Source organism: Diabrotica virgifera, chromosome 6, assembly GCF_917563875.1.
Source record: "Diabrotica virgifera virgifera chromosome 6, PGI_DIABVI_V3a".
In the NCBI taxonomy this organism is placed as follows: Eukaryota; Metazoa; Arthropoda; class Insecta; order Coleoptera; family Chrysomelidae; genus Diabrotica; species Diabrotica virgifera.
Window position 1 is genome coordinate 173,592,828 of NC_065448.1, and position 19,107 is coordinate 173,611,934.

General features: G+C 35.3%; 1 protein-coding gene across 1 annotated transcript in view; it reads left to right on the forward strand.

The window, feature by feature from the left end:
* LOC114333072 (ubiquinone biosynthesis monooxygenase COQ6, mitochondrial) overlaps nucleotides 1–5,855 on the forward strand; it is a 111,852-nt gene extending 105,997 nt beyond the window's left edge. Inside the window, exon 8 of the mRNA XM_028282897.2 lies at nucleotides 5,718–5,855. The gene's annotated coding sequence lies outside the window, so the exon portion shown is untranslated. The remainder of the gene's footprint in view (nucleotides 1–5,717) is intronic.
* Nucleotides 5,856–19,107: the final 13,252 nt, after the last annotated feature.

Below are 19,107 nucleotides of genomic sequence, written 5' to 3' on the forward strand. Positions count from 1 at the left end.
ACAAGTATTTATGGAAATGTTCGCAAGCCTTCACTACACCCAGCAGTTCTCTTCTGGTAACGCAATAGTTTCTTTCTGGTTTCGACAGGACTTTGCTGAAATAAGCGATGACTTTTTCCTGTCCATTCTGGATTTGTGAGAGAACAGCTCCTATGGCACTGTTGCTAGCATCGGTATCCAAAACAAATTTTCCTGCCTGTCCCGGGTAGCTTAATATCGGTGCACTGATCAGAGCCCTTTGTAGTTGTTCGAAAGCTTTTTGACACTCCTCACTCCATGTATATTCTTTGCCCTCCTCCGTCAACTTTGTTAGGGGCTTGGAGATATTGGCAAATCCTTTGACAAATCGTCGGTAATATGTACATAGGCCAAGGAAACTTCTAATTTCATGTTTATCTTTTGGTACTGGCCAATCTTTAATTGCATCAATCTTTTCAGGATCAGCTGTTACACCATTACTCGATACAATATGTCCTAAGTACTTAACTTCTCGTCGAAACATGTGACATTTCTTCGGACTTAACTTCAAGTTCGCTGCCCTCAATCGTTGAAAGACGTCTATTAGATTCTTGGCATGTTCATCAAAGGACCTTCCAACCACAATTACATCATCCAAGTAAACCAGGCATGTTTTCCATGTTAGACCTCTTAAAACTGCCTCCATTAATCTTTCAAATGTGGCAGGGGCATTACATAAACCAAACGGCATAGCCGTAAACTGCCAAAGCCCTGATCCTATCGAAAATGCGGTTTTCTCCCGATCGGCTGGCTCCATGTCTACTTGCCAATATCCACTTTTTAAATCGAGTGTGGAAAACCAACGAGAACCGGAGAGAGTATCCAATGTATCGTCTATTCTGGGCAAAGGATAACTATCTTTTTTTGTTACCGCATTGAGCTGGCGGTAGTCGATACAAAAACGCGTTGAACCATCTTTCTTCTTTACCAGAACTACTGGTGATGTCCATGGACTGTTCGATGGTTCAATTACCCCTTGTTTGTCCATATCCTTGATAATCTCTTCGGCTTCATCTCTTTTCGCAAATGGAAGTCGTCTAGGCCGTTGTCTGATTGGCTGAGCGTCTCCGGTATTTATTTTATGCGTTACTATGCTTGTTTTTCCCTTATCCTTCGTGTCAATAGCAAAAACATCTTGATACTCTATCAGCATAGATGTCACTTTTTCCGTTCGTTCATGATCAAGATCTTGGCATCTTTCAATGATCATCTCAACAAGCTCCTTTGGATACTTCGCCTTCGATGATTTCTCATTGGTATTCACAGAGCAAATTGAAGCCACGGGAACACACTGCCCGATCAAAGCTCCTCTACTTAACTTGATAGCAGTTTCCCTTAAATTCATAACTCTTACAGGGATCACATCTCGAACTTTTACCAAAGTTTTCGCCGTTAGGAACTCGACATTATCCACATCTTCGACCATCCTTAAACTTCCCTCTCGGCAGTGTCCATCAAGCATGGTCATCAGAATTTTCTCACTATTACCGGGTATGGTTACGTCGCATGTAGTAAGTAAGCGGATGACATCTTCTTTGTCGTCGTGAAAGGGCAACTCTTCACCATTGATCTTGAGAACTCCATTTTGAACATCCAATATTGCCCCCACTTTCCTTAGTACGTCCATCCCCAATATGAATTCGTCGGAGATCTCGGCAATTAATACTTGATGTTCAACTGTGGTCTGGCCAATGGATACTGACATATTAGCCTCGCCATATGTATTAATTAGCTCACCAGTCGCTGTTCTAAGCTTTACTGTTGCAGGTGATAATTTATTATGGTCTCGTACTACATCTGGACGTGCGATAGTTCTCGTTGCACCTGTATCCACCAAAAATGATCTACATCTATTACTGATACGACCTTCGATGTATAAGTTGTGGATTCCACCGGAGGACGTAAGGTTGACAGTTACTATGGGGGCTCTAGTTCTCGAGGTCGGCAGTTGCCCCTTGGTGTCGACCCGCTCTAGTTTTCCGACGGCTGTACGATCTTCTTACAATTACGACGAATGTGGCCTACGTCTCCACAATTCCAACATCTAGGCTCGCGTCTCTTTGGCATCTGATTACTTAATACTCTCCGTATCATTTCCTCCAGACGTTCATCGTTGTGTTCGTCACTTTCTTCAATGGTTCTTACTCTATGGCCTCGTGAAGTTTGACTAGCCGTTTCGTGTTCCAATGCAATAGCAAGTGCTTCATCTAAAACTTTCGGTCTTGCTAGTCGTAAAGCTTTCTGTAGTTCATTATCTTTCAGCCCATTGACGAAGGTATCTACTGCAATTTCTTCTAAAACGCTGTCTGGCACCTCTGGATAAGCCAACCGCACCACACGAGCCACATCTGCTTCAAATTCTTGCAGATTCTCACTTGCTCGTTGACTTCTACTTCGCAGTTGTGCTTTGTATACTTGTTGTAGATGGGCATCTCCATAGCGTTTTTCTAGACGAGTGAACAAGGTCTGGTAACAATTTTCTTGACCCTTGGGAATTGACCTTAATATATCTGCAGCATCACCTCGTAAAGCAGCAGTCAAGGAAACAGCCTTTTCTTGTTCGGTCCAATGATTGGCGGTCGCAATAGCTTCAAACTGTCTAAGATATATGGACCAAGAGGACTTTCCATCAAATGGTGGTAATTTGAATCTCATATTATGCGACGTTTCGTCTCTCGGTAGTTCATCTTTCACTAAAGGATCTAACGTTGCTGCATTAACTGATGGTTGTACTTTTGTATCGGTTATCCTGCTCTCTAGCTGTTTGATCTTTTCTTCTACGGTCTCTACACTTTTCTGCATCTTATCGAATGTTCTAGAAACTTCTTCAAATTTCTCATTGTTCTGTTTACAAACTTCTTCTAGTTTTTCGTTGTTTTGCCTACAGACCTCTTTAATTATTTGAGAAGTCTCATCGAATCTTTTAGCAACATTTTCGAATTTCTCGTCGCTTTTTCTACTAACTTCTTCAAGTTTCTCGTCGCTTCTTCTACTAACTTCTTCAAGTTTCTCGTTGTTCTGTCTAGAAGTTTCATCGATCTTTTGAGAAACACTTTCAAATTTCTCGTTGCTTATCTTAGAAGTTTCATCGATCGTTTCAGAAACAGTTTTTAATTTCGATAAGATTACTTGTTCTGCTGACTGGAAGTGGAACGTCTTTGGGTCTTCTCCGTTCTTCGTGAGGACATCCTCGAGTCGTGCTTGTAGGACTATCTTGAGCCCACTGCTGTCCAGATCCCGTTCCTCGAGCTGTTCACGGAGCTGTTTTACTGTAAGTTCTTGTAGCAACATCTTTGGTCGGCACACACGTACTTTCCAAAATGTCTTTTAACAGTCTTTCCGAATACCGAACAATCAACGCACTTTAACTATTCCCGACGAATAAAGTTCAAAAGTCTTTTAAAGTCTCTCTGTAATTCACTTATTTATATCGCACTAAGTTAACCCCACACCTGACACCAACTGTAGCGTGATTAGTGTAATTACTTCTAATTACAATAAAACTAGCGGTTCGTAATTTATATACGACTTTATTTTTTATTTATACAAGTTTACTTTACAAACTTTAGCTTAAGACTAAACTCTATTCACAAAAATTATGCCTTATATATCCTAGTCGTTATTCTCGATCATTCCGGGCTAAGCCAGCTCTCCGACTATCGTGTGACCTTCCAACAACCGCGCATCGGTTCCACGTATAGCGTGCTTTGATCTAGACTTTTCTCGGCTTACGCCTTGCGGCTGGTGACTCATTGTTTTGCTACATTATGTTCTGTTGTGATTTATAACATTTTTTTCGAATTTAAAATTTTATGCAAGTTCCCTATTAAACAAAAAATAATTCTGAAAAAGACCGTTTTAGCATCCAAGCTCTTTCTCCTCTGACCACCCTTGAAAATGACCTAATCCACAAGACACCAACAATCACCACCGAATACTACCAGTGACCAATGACCAATGATAGTACCAGTTGCGCCATCCAAAGACTTCCAACTTGTCCTGAAGAGACGACAAAAGTAACCTAAACAGGACTCCCTAAAAATCAGTGGCGGATCTACCAGGAGAGAAAATGGGGCAATCCCCCCCCACCCGTAACAAGGTCAAAAATTGAAGAAAAAATTAATGAAACATAAAAAACATATTAGCTGACATGACACTTAAACCACAGGCAGACAAATTCAACCCAATAAATACATATGCTTGTTAGGAAAATTAAGGGAACTTAATGCATATAAGTCATTATTTAGGTCTTTTATGTAGTTTGGATTTATCTTTTTTATGTCTTTTGATTGGTGTTTCATTGGAAGTTTCCCCCTAAGGCAAATTTCCCCTCCCAAGGCAGAAATGTCTAGATCCTCCACTGCAGAAAATCGTACATCGAAAAACACCTATTTACCACAAACGAAGCAGATGATAGACAACTGAAGTGCTGAAGACACGTATTATACACGGTTTTTCAAAAAAAAGTATGTCATAAATTAAATCACGCATTCCGGGGACAAAATAAATTGATTGAATCCAACTTACCCTAGTACAAAAGTGTATACAAAAATAGTTACAGCCCTTTGAAGTTACAAAATGAAAATCGATTTTTTTTCATATATCGAAATCTCTTACAGATTTTTCATTGAAAATGGACATGTGGCATTCTTATGGCAGCAACATCTTAAAAAAAAATTAAAGTGAAATTTGTACACCCCATAAAAATTTTATGGGGGTTTTGTTCCTTTAAACCCCCCAAACTTTTGTGTACGTTCCAATTAAATTATTATTGTGGCACCATTAGTTAAACACAATGTTTTTAAAACTTTTTTGCCTCTTAGTACTTTTTCGATAAGCCATTGTTTATCGAGATATTTTGAATATTTGTCGAATCCACCACATATTTGTATATGGTTAAGTACCTATGATATACCTGTTAATAATCTGAAAATTTATTTATAATTTACATTTTTAGGTATATTTGGAAGAAGAAGCCACATCTCGATAAAAGGTGACTTATCAAAAAAGACTAAGAGGCAAAAAAGTTTTAAAAACACTGTGTTTACCTAATGGTACCACAATAATAGTTTAATTGGAACGTACACGACCATTTGGGTGGTTTAAAGGAACAAAACCCCCATAGAATTTTTATGTAAGCATATTAAAAAAAAAGCCGTATCTTGAAAAAATTGGCTTATCGAAAAAATACTAAGAGGCAAAAAAAGTTTTAAAAACGTTGTGTTTAACTAATGGTACCACAATAGTGAATTAATTGGAACGTACACAAAAGTTTGGGGGGGGGGGGATTTGAGGGAACAAAACCCCCATAAAATTTTTATGGGGTGGACAAATTTCACTATAATTTTGTTTTAAGATGGTCCTGCCATAAGAATCATACATGTCCATTTTCAATAAAAAAATCTCCAATAGTTGTCGATATATTGAAAAAAATCGATTTTCATTTTGTACTTCAAAGGTCTGTAACTTTTTTTGTGTACACTTTTGTACTAAGGTAAGTTAGATTCAATCAATTTATTTTTGTCCCCGTAATGCGTGATTTAATTTATGACATACCTTTTTGAAACACCCTGTAGAGTTCATTCAATTCATTACTTTATACAAAAAGTACAAAGTATCTATTTGTACAAAAATATTTCAATATGTACGTGATAAATTTAAAACTGAAATTTATTAGTAAAAAGTAATTTTGTTTACAGATAGCCTTGCTGTGATTCGAACACATTTAATCGCCCATCTTTTGGTACAGGTAGAAGCTGCAGGTCTGTATCTATAAGCAGTATTTTTGTGTTTAAATTTTTGTCATCGTTAAGTAAATAAATATTTTTTTATTGTTATTGAGAATTATTTTTTCTTTTTTTCTCTAAATAAAAATCAAAAAAGAAAGTTGACCGTCAGCTTTCATTGAATATACGAAATTTGACACAATACATCAAAATATTCTCAAATAAGTAAGGAGTAGAAGACCAATAATAAAACTTAGATCAATTAATTCAAACACATGTTTGTCCAAATAATTATGGCGCCAACTCCCTCCAATGGTACTACGGCCCAAGTCGGGCCCTGGTCTCTCTCAGCATCCGCCTCCAAGCATCCCTGTCCTTGGTTGCTCTTCTCCAGTTATCCATCCTCAATATCTCTTGAACATCGGTTCTCCCTTCGTCTATCTACCTTTTCCTTAGTCTTCTTACTGGTCAACGTCCCACCATAGTTCCACTAAGCGTCCATGTTTCTGCGCCATATGTTGCTATAGGTCGTATGGTGATTTTATATATTTTGAACTTTACTTCCCTACGGATGTATGTGTTGATCAAATTTACATCATCTGCGTACGTCACAATATGTTTAGATTTATTAAGCAATCAGCAGCGGATCCAGCGTTGTTATGAGATAAAGCCGATCTGCTAAATTTCTAGACAATTTTCTACTATACTGGCCCGTTTTAGCCTTCCGACCTACCGACCCACTGAGAAAAGTCCCGTACTGATAAAATATATTCATATAATTCATCTACCAAATGCCTTGTAGTCTAATGACGAATTTGGTATGCAAAATTTAGGGCAATCATCACCCCAGATAATAATAATAATAATTAGTCCGCCAAGTACCGCCCAATTACTTGTCTACCTGCTTTGTACAAATTGGTCACATCCTGTGTAGCCCGACGTATCTACCAACACTGTGCTCTAAACAATATCATAGAGCCTCAACAGAAAGGATGCGCTAAGGGCTCCATGGGCTGTAAAGAACAACTTATTATCGACTCGGTCATTTCTAACCAGGCATATATCAAAAAACGAAATCTCTTTACTGCTTTCATTGATTACAAGAAAGCGTTTGAATCAGTGCCGCATGAATGGCTTATAGATACAGTCGAACCCGCTTATTAGAATCCCTGTTATAGGAATATCCCGGTTTATGGAATATAAAGTCAAGTTCCCGAAACATTTCCATTTACTCCTTAATAAATTTATCTGTTTATTGGAATAGGATCTAACTAGATAATACCGCTTATTAGCATATTTTGCAGGTCAAAGAATATTTTTTTTACATTTTACTAAAAATTTAAATTATGTTTGGTATTATGGTTTGTCGTCAACGGCCTGTAGTGCTGGATTAGATATTATTAGGGTAATAAATATTTATTACTTTGTTACGAATACCAATTCGATCTTTAGCATGGCCGACAAATGCATGGGTCATAAAATAATTTTTATTTGTGTACACAAAGGCACTGTTGCATGTTATAAAATTGTTAGAAGCAGTTTATTTAGAATTCACTCAGAGAGTACCTACTTGTTTGCAAGATGTGAAATATGGCTTTGTTAAATTCGAAAAGAAGAGAAAAGAACAGGAATGTAACAATCCATTTCTTGACGCCAATAAAACTTCTATTCAACCAATGGATTAAGAATGACCACACGGATTAACAACGAAAAAGCTATAATTACCAATAATTTCTCAAGAAAAAAAAAAGTAATTTTGTTATATATGCATTTTAATAAGAAAATATTTACATATCTACATATTGCATACATTTCATATTAATTACCTAATGTATTCATTCGCATACATGTAATGTAATTTGGTATTTAACACATACATAGATAAGTACTAGTTACACTACTGTATTATTGACGTAAAAAGACCTAAAACCATTTACATACACTGATTATGTAGGTACATATATGACATACATATTGGCATAGTATGTAATAAAACTACATATTGGCATAGTATGTAAAACTACACATTGGTATAGTATGTAAATAATATTGTTACGTATATTCGGTAACACTTATTTCGACCAGCCACCAATGATCGGTTATTAGAATATCCCGGTTATAAGAATATTTTTGCCTTGCACAAAGGCTATTCCAATAAGCGGGTTCGACTGTATATTGAAAATATATAAAGTCGATGATAATATAGTGACCTTTTTAAAGCAAATAATGACTGAGTGGAAGACAAAAATTCACCTCCAAATACCTGGTGAAAACTATATCGAGACTGAAGACACCCCAATTAACCGGGGGCTTTTCCAGGGGGACTCCTTGAGTCCACTTTGGTTCTGCCTAGCAATGAACCCACTATCTCAGCTACTGAATTCCACTGACTCAGGCTTTAGCATAAAAAATAATAATACTGTTGTAGCGAAGCTTAATCATTTGTTGTATATGGATGATTTAAAATTAATGGCTTCCACTAGAAAACACTTAGATTTAGGTCAGATGCTAAAAACTGTAGAAACGTTCTCTAATGATATTAGTATGCACTTCGGTCTAGACAAGTGCCGTATCTTAAATATAGTCAGAGTCAGAGAGCAGGTTCAGCCCGGTGGTTTCGATATGCAAAATGGCCAGAATATTGAGGCCATGGGTGAAAATGACATGTATAAATATCTCGGTGTAAAGCAAGCGCGGAAAATTGATCATAAACAAATGAAAACCGAACTAACTTCTGAGTTTGTACGAAGGGTAAGACAGCTTAAGGCCATGGGTACATAATTCGCAAATATTCTACGGCTATCCCTACCTTTTCTGTCTTTACATGACAAATTACGTGCAGTAAAATTCACACTGGTATGGATATGTAAATATTAGTAGAATGTCATTTTACTTGACAGTGTCATAACTAACTTAAAGAGATGGCTTTTGAATGTTCTTGGATAACTGTTATTTTTTGTATAATTGCAAATTATTAATTCAGTTAATAAATGTGATTATTTCATTCATAGCAGATTCTGACCAATAGAAAGCTACAGAAATGCAAATTAAGGTGATAATTTTTGATAATATCCCGTCGTTAAGTATATTACGTCAGATGCCCTTCGTTGCTACGAAAAATTACATTCAGTGACATTAATGACAATTAATGTTTTAAAAGTTATAAAAGTGATGACTTTCAACCGTAAAATATTTTATAACAACTGTGTGTTTAACAGTACTAATTTGTACTTACATAAATAAATTACAATAAAATTTTGGTTTTGAACAGTTTTATTCATGAAATAATCGCAACAAATTGCACTCGAACTCTAAAATTAATATAGAATTTTAGAGCTCTTGTGCAATTACTACTGATAATTTTTTCACTAACTATGTATTCAGTGATTGTAATAATTTATATGTACCTACAACAAAAACTAATACTCGATCGAGAAAAGAGGAAAAGTGTTAAAGTGATTTTTTAATAATATATTGTCAGTGGCGAAGCGTCCATGTAACCACTGTTACCATTGGTAACAGTTACAAATCTTGCAAATAAATATTTTATGACTACTACGAAATAATTCCATTTATATTTTTTACCAACAGAAATACTTGTTATAGTACCTAATTCAGTAAATACCCAACTAGACGCACGAAAATATTGGCGAGATATGTGAATCCATGACACGTTATCATATGCCGTTACCAATACTGGCCCTGGTAACTGTAACGCAGGAGAAACCTCGCCATCGCTCGGGACTAGCTCTGAAAATTTTGAAGGACCGACGGGTCTAGAGACGGCTCGCGGGCACGCGGTGCATATCAGTATTGTTACCATTTTGAAGATTGGTAAAACGTTGGTTTAGTATGTTTAGTACCTATTACAGATTACAGTGTGCGTGCATTTAAACATGGAAGAGTGTTGCTACGTATTGCGTAATTGATCAACTACTTGAAAAGTCATTCTACTTGTATATTTTTTTATATATTATTTTAAAGAAAAAAATGATATTATTGAAAATGGAAGAATTAAAATATAAACAATAGTTTTCAACATCTGTTCTTTTTCCTACTTGTTCATTTTTTTATGTTAATTTTATGGTAGAATAATATGTTTAGTTTGTTTATTATTTATTGTTATACCTGTTACATATACATAATTACATACATATAATTTGGGAATAGTGATTTGTTTAATTTTATCCCACAGGATTGAAAACAAAAACTTATACTTGGGAGGTTCAAAATATTTTTTTAAATAGGATTTTTTTACATCTGGTTTTGGTAACACTTTAGAAAAAGTCACGCGTCGCCACTGTATATTGTTACTATGGAAGGCTTACAATTTTGAACATCTTTAACAACAAAATACTTGGATCACAGAATATATCTTGATGTATTCTCTGCTTCTATCTTCCATAAATAATACACAATAAATAACTTTTTATAAAGTTCACGTCTTAAATCAATTATTTATCAATTACACTATATATCAATATTATTTAATCAACAACTCAAAATATTCCCGATTCATGTCAAATATTTAAAATTGTCACTGATTGTCAGTGTCTGACTGACAATATGCTGACAATATTCTATTCGACTGAGTGCGTTGTATGACAAAGATAGATTTGGAAAATATTACCACGGACATTGTATTCATTTTTTTCGAATCCTGAAAAAACCAATAAATATTTTTGAAAAATCTAAACGCAGAATAAAAGACTAAATTATTACCGAAGGCCAAAAGTCCCTTAGATTAAATAAAAAGTTTATTTTGAATGAGATATTTGAAATTAAAAATAACACTAAATTTTCTCTTAGTTTTTCACCCCTGTAACTTATTAAAATAAACATTATAGAAGTTCTCAGGAACTTTCGACCCTCGCTAATAACGTAATCTTTCATTCTGCGTTTACATTTTTCAAAAATACTTATTAGTTTTCTCAGGATTCGAAAAAAAAATGAATCCCCATTTGAATAGCATTGCAGCCGAAAATACGTACCCATCCTTTTAATCGGTCATATCTCGATAGTAAAAATTTGTTTAAGGCATTAAATACATATGCATTTTCCACGCTTAGCTACTCATTTGGTATTATCAGGTGGTCAAAAACGGATATAGAAAGTCTTCAGCGGAAAGCAAGAACACTTCTCACAAAGGCACAAAAACATCATCCTCGCAGTGCAGTAGAGAGAACAACATTACCGCGGTATCTAGGGGGAAGAGGAATCATGGGCATAGGTGAGCAATTAGATAAACAAGTTGCTAACTTGAGAACTTATTTTCAAGCGCAGGCTGAAACATCTACTTTACATCGTGCAATAAGCTGGGTTTAAATGAACATCTTTACAAGACTATGCAGAAAGCTGTGCTACTCTCGACTTCCAGATGCGTACGAAAATGTTTGGGAGATACTCCGGCATACCAAGTCACCTAGGGCTCGATAACACGGAAAGAGTGCCACCAGAGCTCAATCCTTTTGATACCCTAGGTATCTGGGATTAGTGAATTTTCCCCGTTAGAGGGAGTGTGGGCCGTATGGCTAAATCTGGATAATAATAGAGTTTGTTTGTAGCAACTAATAACATAATAAATAAACCCGGTTCCTCACTTAAGTTGTTTGTCACATGGACTACAACTAGTAGATAGAATGTATAACCGACTACGACTGCTTCAGGTATAACTTCAGGCAATCTTCTTGATCTTATTTTTTCTGACAATTCGGACTTGATGATTTCTGTTACTTCTTCTTCTTAAAGAGCCCTCTCCTCAATGGAGGTTGGCTACTACAATTGAAAACTCTTCTCTGTTTTCAGCTGTTCAAAATTTAGCATAATCCATTGTCGGATGTTTCTGAGCCACGATAGTTTTTTTCTTCCTAGTCCCCTCTTTCCCTCGATCTTTCTTTTCACTATAAGTTGAGCATATTGGTACTCATTATTTCTCGTAAAAGGTATATTTAAAATCCCTAAAAAGGATCATATCACAACAGAACATTTTCGGAATCAATATTTCATCATCAGTGTTATCACTATTGATTCTGAAAACGTTCTGTTGTGATATAACCCTCTGTAGAGCTTTTAAATATACCTTTTACAAGGTACGGTTTTTTTTGTGATTTATGGTATACCTACAGCCAGTTACAAGAATTTTTCCTTGTGATATTATTATTTCTCAGTATATGGCCTATAATAGGTATGATGTTTTTATTACTTTCACTATGTTGAAAAGTTCTCTTTCCTTGCCTATTCTATGCAGCATTTCTTCGTTTGAGTTTGAGGTATGTATCTACTACTTCTAACATTCTAATCCTTTTATAAAATGTGACAAATACCAGTCACATTTTATAGTTATCTGCAAGCAAGGGATCTGCAATTGGTTTTGAACTCATACTTGAGCTTCTATATGAGTTATGGTGACTTAATAGTTATTTATGATATAAGTGTTAAAAGTACACGTTTAAGGCACGCATGTGAAAGTTTGCAGAATGAGCGAAGCGAGTTCTGCAATTCACATGAGTGCCTTAAAAATGTACTTTTTAACACGCATATCATAAAATATTTTTTCTACAAACGTAATTACAGGACAATATCTACAAAAACTTTTACTTGAACTTGACTGACATTCCATTTTTATATTTTTTTGACATTACATCAAAATTGCCTATACGGTCAATACGAACTGCAGTGCCTTAAAAATTTTAAAGCACTAGTGCCTTAAAGTAGCATTTTTAACGCTCGTATGGAGTGCAAAATATTGCATTTTTAACACGGTAGTAGAAAAACTAATTTTCATAATTTCCTTGGAACGCCAACTCTCGCATAATTAAGTGAGCCGCTCAGAGGAAAAGTGGTTAACTGCATATAACTTAATTTTTAATAAATGAAATGATTTTGCAAACTAAAAAATATTTCAGTAATAGGTACTTTCCTGAGCCAGTTGTGACGGATTCTTGACAGTGGCGTAGCTGACAGGCCCGCAAGGCGGGGGGCCCCGACGTTAGGAGGGGCCCCTTAAAGCATTCAAGCTTAATACTTCTACTTTCCTTAAATTGGGAACCAAAACATATTTTCCTAATAAGCATCGAAATAGGGAATTTGGAAGAAAGTAATGAAGCGAATAATTGACGTAACTCTTACTCTTTCCGGATGCCAGGTGCAATTTAGTATTTCGTGAGCATGTTGGTAGTTTAGATGAAAGTGAATCCCAAAAAGGTAATTTTTTAACTAGCTAAATAGGATCCTGTTTTAGCTAAATTAATCGATAAAAACAATAACTTTAAATTTGCTGGCTGAAGAAACTGAAAACTAAATTTATTAATTTAATTAAAAAAAATTGTTTTTATTCAACAATTCTTGATATCACTTCAAGATATTTCAAAACATGATCAGCTTAGTTTTATTTTCCGGTATGTAAAAATAGCTTACGATGAAAATAATTTACTTTCCAAATCAGAAGTTGTTGAAAGTTTTTTGGAATTTATTTGCATATTAGATCAAAGTGCAGAAGGTCCTGTAAATGAAATTTTAAAATTTATACAATCATAGCACCTTTCCGTACATAACTGCAGAGGAAAGGGGTATGATGGGGCAAGCGTTATGAGTGGTGTATATTCAGGCGTACAAAGGCACATAACTGACATTGAAAAAACAGTTTCCTATCTTCATGTGCATCTCATAATCGGAACCTATTAGTGTTGAATGATGCCGTTGCTGGTGTACAGGAGTCGGTTTTTTAAGACATAATTAAGAGATTATATGTTTTTTTAGTGCAAGTATTAAAAGATGGAATGTACTACATAATATGTACTATTATCACTTTGGATTCATCGCGTTTGTTAACCTTAAAAATGTTATGTGAAATCTGGTGGTTATCCAGACATATTCTGTTCTGGCTTTGCATCGAGTTTTCCAACAGTAATGAAATCTTTAACGAAAATTTCAATGCTATCAAAAAACTATGAAAAATTAGAAGCTAATGCATTATTAGAACATATGAATAATTTTGAATTTGCCGTTAACATTACTATTCAATCTAAAGTACTTAACTTTATTCATCTAACATCAAAACTTCGGCAATCTGAAAAAGCAGAGTTTACGGTTTTTCAACTTTTTGAAAAACTCCTCATAATCTTCGAGAAATCAGAAATTCGTTATCCCAAATTTTAGCAGAAGCAGCAGGAATAGCAGAATAGTGGAGATTAAACCGGAATTTAAAAATAAACGGAAAAAATTTACGATGAGCTCAGCTGCGACGAAAAAATAACTTGTAGCAAAAAAGTTTTGAAGTTAATATACTTAATATTGCAACAACTTACTAATAGGTTTAGGTTTGTTTAGGTTTGTTATAATAGGGAGTTTTTGTGCACACAAATACGTAAACGTAACGCATCTTTTTGACATATACGCTTGCGTATTAATGGTTGAACTCCCATATCGCGATACGTATTACGTATTACCTAAAGTAACGCTCTGATACGTACGTGAGAACGCATCCCTATCGAGACGAAAGTCACCGAATGCACACGAGGATCTTGCCCGATTACCTACCAAAAGTACCAAATGAACATTTCATCAGCGTACTCTAGCGTACTACCCGTTTGCGTTTATAAACATTTTAAGGTTATATTGGTTATTTTATTGGTTTAGTCTATTTGAGTAAAATTATTCTGTGTTTGTAATTGGAAATTGGAACTTCATAATAGATTTAAAATTTTATTGTTTTTAAGTTGTCTATTATTAAGCAAAACAAACAAATCTTGTATTAATTTAAGAAATACAGTGATCACCACAAATGACCTAGTTTCAGTAAAATTTTCAAATAAATATTACCAAACTATTTACATTATACTGGAATTCTGATGTAGGTACAATAATTTACAACTAAAAAGTAGGTATAAACAAAAATAAAAAAATTTTAACCTAAGGAAAAATAATATATTTATATTTAAATAGAAGCAATTAAAACCATACAATTTCATCATTCATTTATCTTTTTTTACATTTGTATATTAATTGTATATTGTGTGAACATTGTTTTATTTGTTTAATGTCAACGGAATTTAAAAATGACTTTACGATTTGCTTTACGTTACGTTAAGGCAGTTACAAAAACTACCTATTTTAACATTCATCCTCTACGACACGTTAGTTGCTTTACGTATACGGAGATGCGTACGTTACGTAGCAACAAAAACGCCCTAATAGGTTTTCATCTATTCCCAAAAAATCTATTAACACGAACCGATGAAGACTTAGTAAAGGAAAGGCCAAATATTGTCATTTACACATATTTTAGTAAATGTTTATAATACGGGGGCCCACAAAAATTGTCGCGGGGGGCCCACCAATCTTCAGCTACGCCACTGATTCTTGACAATAATTTGTTGAAATTTACATGGGATGCCGAATTGCAATGATTGAATTTCGTTGTTCTTTTATAATTAAAAAAATACCATTTCACCAACAAACGTTGGATTGGCTTAAATTCAACGAACTGTATATAAAAATATGCCATTTTGTAATAACTATAACTAGAAGCATTGTTTTTGTTTGTACCTTAACTTTCCAAGTTTTTTTGTGAAGTACTTCTTGGATCGTTTGAGCTAGGTGGCTATAATTAGGTACTGTTTCACATAATCACTTCAACGAAATTTTACTATTTTTTGAAGATTATATCACTATTTTTATAATAGATAAACTTACATATTCGCATTATGTGATTTACAAAAGTAAATAAGTCATGTAAAAGTTTCACATCGTTGTTTTTGCTTTATTGTTTGAAAAAATTACAACCGTCCTCAAAATTTTATGTAAGTATATTGTTAATTACCCAACAATGCATTATAATTGTGTGACGAAAAGAGAAAATTTATATTTTATTTTTTGGATCGCTACGCAATTTTCAATGAAACGAAGCAATGCTAAAAGAAGGTCAATAAATAAACATAATATTTTCTATGTTGCCTTTCTATTACACAAAAGGCTTGTTCCAACTCGACACAAAACCGTTCTTGAACCGCCACGCTCATGCGCAATAACGAACAATTATGCGCAGTAACACATTTTTCGTTGCTGCGCGGTTCACGAACCGTTCAAGAACGGTTTTGTGTCGAGTTGGAACAAGCCTAATATTTAATTTAGATAGTAATAAACTGGTGCCACAGTTTCCATAGCCACAATATTTTTCAGCAAGAAATTAAAGAGATTGAAGGAAGTACAAAAAGTGTTAAGCCGGATTTATGTTAGAACGGGGACGTGGACGGGACGAGGCACGTTGAAGTATCGTCCGATATGAAAACCTATTTCTGATTTATCTTACGACGGAACGGGACGAGACCGGGAAGTGCCGAGGACGTGCGATTTCTATTGTTCTACACGCCGTGCCGTCCACGTCCCGGTGTAACATAAATCAGCCTTTACGGAAGTTATAATGATCTATTGGAAACTACTCTCACAGCTTTGACGCCTTTGACCAGAAGAAAAGAGGAAGAAACACTAAAGTTAATTACTTTTATGAAACCTGCATACAGTATCTTGAAAAATGGAGAATGGAGAGTATCGTTTCTCTACTTCCTCAAAGTTTAAATGGATGCTGTTGAAGGAGATCCCCAGTTGGGAACAAATTCAAGAAACTATTTGTTAGGTGCTTCAATGAACAAAGCATTGCGATACATAAATGATAATTTGCTATTTGATCATGCACCGTTAGTGGATTTTGTTAATTGAAAAAATTAAAGAATGGAATGGACTGATGAAGATAAAAAACCACCTCAGTGTCACAAAAAATGGGGTAATAAGAAACAAGATTACGTATTCGTCTCGATTGCAGTGCCGGATTAACCATTAGGCAAAGTAGGCAGTTGCCTAGGAGCCTCGGCCCCGAAAGGGGCCTCGCGGGGACCAAAACGAAAAAATGTTGAAAGATTCAAATAAAAGTTTACAATGCATACTTTTGTTCACATATAGCTGTACATGATGTGGGAATGCATCGCTAACGAATGCCCTTTGGTAGAAGGACCAGTACTACAGAAGGAAACAAGAATCGAAAGTGAGCAAATAACACAAGAAAAATCAGGAGAAAGAAAAGATCCTTAATCAAAATCCAAAACAGAAGGAAAACTTATTTAAACTCAGTTTTATACGGAAATCCATAGCTAGTGAAGCAGCAACCAATGAAAATGCACGTGATGGAATAGAAATAACTGATGGAAACATAGCTTCCCTAACTGAAGAAGACGAAAAAACATGTAACGGCAGTTCTACTCCGGTTCAGGAAGTTAAAGAACAAGAAACCGAAACTAAGTTAAAAATTGAAGTTAAAGATAAATTGGGTCATAAATTCGGAAAACGGCATAGGATTACGGAATATAGTAACTAAAGAAGTAAGGACATTTTGGATTGGGAAAGGTCTTCAGAATGTAAAAACCTTGATGGAAGTGTTTCAGCGTCAAAAATAAATTTTGAATGAATTACAAGATTTTATACAATCTATGGTTTTTCGAAAACAAATCAGTGGAACAAAAATTAAAAGAGATTGGCTGACGTATTTTCCCTCAAATAGAATATATCATATTTTGGGTTTGTTCAGTCTGTGTACAGTGGCGGATCCAGCGGTATCCAGCATCGTCAAGAGGGGGGGGGGCGATTGGCTAAATCTCTATGAAAAATACATGAATAAATGAATGTTTTTATAATCTTTATATGCAACTTGGTTTGAGAGGGGGGGGCGATCGCCCCATCGCCCTCCCCTGGATCCGCCTCTGTCTGTGTACAACTTTTTTCATCCTCTACTCACGCACAGTTAAGAAGTCATGATCAAATGCTTAAATGAAACTCCACTAAGTTCTCATTTGCCACGATCTAGTCCTTATAAGAACAAGCAGCACATGCCATAAGAACTTTGCCTAAAGGTTAAAACGCTTTCAAATCTGCTCTTCATACTTTTACTGAAGACACTAATCAGCAAGCTGAAACAGTTCATTCATGAGGCTAAGTATGTGTTGAAAGAAATGTCAAAAAAGAAACATTCATAATGAATGAGTTTTGGGTAACAATTTTAGAGCGCATCAACGCTGTCAGTAAATCATTGCAGGGAGAAGAGATTGAACTTCAAACTGCAGTTCAGCTTCTAAATTCACTTTTGGAGTTCTTAAAATTCCAAAAAGATAATTTTGCTTATTACGAGCAGAGGGCCTGCGACCTACAATACTCTGAATATTCTCTACGTGACTATACTCTAATTACTGAGCTGAGTCGTCGGTTGACAGTGTACGGGTCAATGAACTCAGTATTTGGTCTTTTGTGTTTTTCCACAATTGAGTGATACTCAAATAAAAGAGTGTGCTTTAAAACTACATGAAAACTATCCTGATGATATTGAATCTGAACTTGAAAATGAACTAGAACAATTCAAATATTTTATAGCCCAGCTTCAAACTTGCAGGGAAGACAATTTATTCCTACTTCACAGTCATTTTGGGTTATTTCGCAACAGGCGAACGGACATTTTCAAAAATAAAAATTATTAAACACGGAGAAACCTAGGTTTCTCAAGGGGCCTCATAGCTTCGGTTGCCTAGGGGCCTCAGGATTCTTAATCCGCCACTGCTCGATTGAGACCCCTCGGACCCCCTTTAGCTCGACGGGATCACCCCAAACCCTCTTTGGAAGTGTCCCGTTTTTTTCAAGTTTATGATTTGGTCTCCCTTGTTTATAGTATTTATTGTTTTGTGTAGAGGTCATATACCTGACAATATGTTGATAAAAACTTAGTGACTCACTACAAAAATGCATTTTAGAAACGTATTTTTTTTTCATACATAATATAATATTACCTACTATGTACTGGGTAAAGTTCAGTTAGTGCAGGTATTTTCTTGTCAAAAATTGTCAATAAATAATAGGCAACGTCACATGTCACCCCCGGGGAAATTCCAGATAATTCTTTAAATCTGTGATAATGCATCTTCCCAGAAGCGGTCAATAATAGTGTTGTGACGTAGAAGGTCACGCCAATGTACTTGGAAATAGGCCAGTTACTTCATCAACAACATAACGGCAGACAAATTGTGTTTTATTTGTGGATTTTAGACAAGCATACGATAGAGTCGATAGAGTCAAAAGTGTATCGAGCAATGGAACATTTGGGTCATATAATTAACACTAAATAACTCTACCTGTGATATTGCTTTGCACGGTCACATTTCAGATCAATTTACTGTTGCAAAATGCTCGAGGTAGGGAGATCCTTTATTCATTACATTATGCAATTTAGTGGTAGAAACTGTAAGTAGAAAATGCAGTACGAAGGTAGAAGAAACAATCTTGAAAAAGAGCACCAGTGCTTGGTATTTGCTGATGATCTAATGATCCT